Source organism: Cyprinus carpio, chromosome B18 (assembly GCF_018340385.1).
Source record: "Cyprinus carpio isolate SPL01 chromosome B18, ASM1834038v1, whole genome shotgun sequence".
NCBI classification, from domain to species: Eukaryota; Metazoa; Chordata; class Actinopteri; order Cypriniformes; family Cyprinidae; genus Cyprinus; species Cyprinus carpio.
Genome location: NC_056614.1, coordinates 26,600,787 through 26,601,023, shown reverse-complemented (window position 1 = coordinate 26,601,023; position 237 = coordinate 26,600,787).

Below are 237 nucleotides of genomic sequence, written 5' to 3'. Positions count from 1 at the left end.
GAAACCGGGACTTATTTGTCCTTTGCTTTCATTAACCTTAAAGCTCAACGAACCAAACAGATGCTTCATTTTTTATGGTATATTAGATAAAAAGTGCCTTTTGCATATTTAGATTCTGCATACTCAAATAACGGCTTTAAATAGAGCTGTTTAAAAAGAAATATTAGTGTTTACAGACAAGCTAATGGCCTCACCAAGGTAGCACATTAACACTGAGGAGCTAAAGGATAATGCCAG